Genomic DNA, 634 nt, shown 5'->3' on the forward strand with positions numbered 1-634 from the left:
GCAGGATTTACCAAGGTGGCAGCTTCACACAGTGTAATTTTAAATTTGTATTTTGAGTCAGAAAAGTAAAGAAGCAGGGCTCAAATCTTAGTAATTCTTCATCAAAATAACACAAGCACACTGTTTGTGGCTAAATCATTTTCCATGCAGAGCCAACAGACATCATCATAACTAAAAATAAGAACTCAAAGCTGTGAACACTCACCTTTGTGTTACTCTGGAATGAATCACTTGAAGATAAACTGTGGCTTCATCCTCCTGAAAAGATACTTGAGAAGGTTTACTGTTGCTGCTGCCCTCTCCTCTTTTCCTCCTTGATTCTCTTTAAAAGAGAAACACCTTTTTCATGAATCTGCTCCCAGATTTCTGTTGCTCAAACTTGTACGTGTTTCCAGTCAGAGCTTTGTCTTGTTTCTCCATGGTAGCTGAATGGAGTCGCTCTAGCCTGGTGGTTGTGCATCTGCCCCGATCCCTGCCAACGTGTGTGTATGTGTGTGCGCATGTGTGTGTGTGTGTGTGGGGAGAGAGAGTGAGCGAGAGAGAGAGAGAGAGAGAGAGAGAGAGAGAGAGAGAGAGAGAGGAAGAGAGAGAGAGAGAGAGAGAGAGAGAGAGAGAGAGAGAGAGCTCTGATTAT

This window comes from Chelon labrosus (genome assembly GCF_963514085.1).
Source record: "Chelon labrosus genome assembly, chromosome: 2".
In the NCBI taxonomy this organism is placed as follows: domain Eukaryota; kingdom Metazoa; phylum Chordata; class Actinopteri; order Mugiliformes; family Mugilidae; genus Chelon; species Chelon labrosus.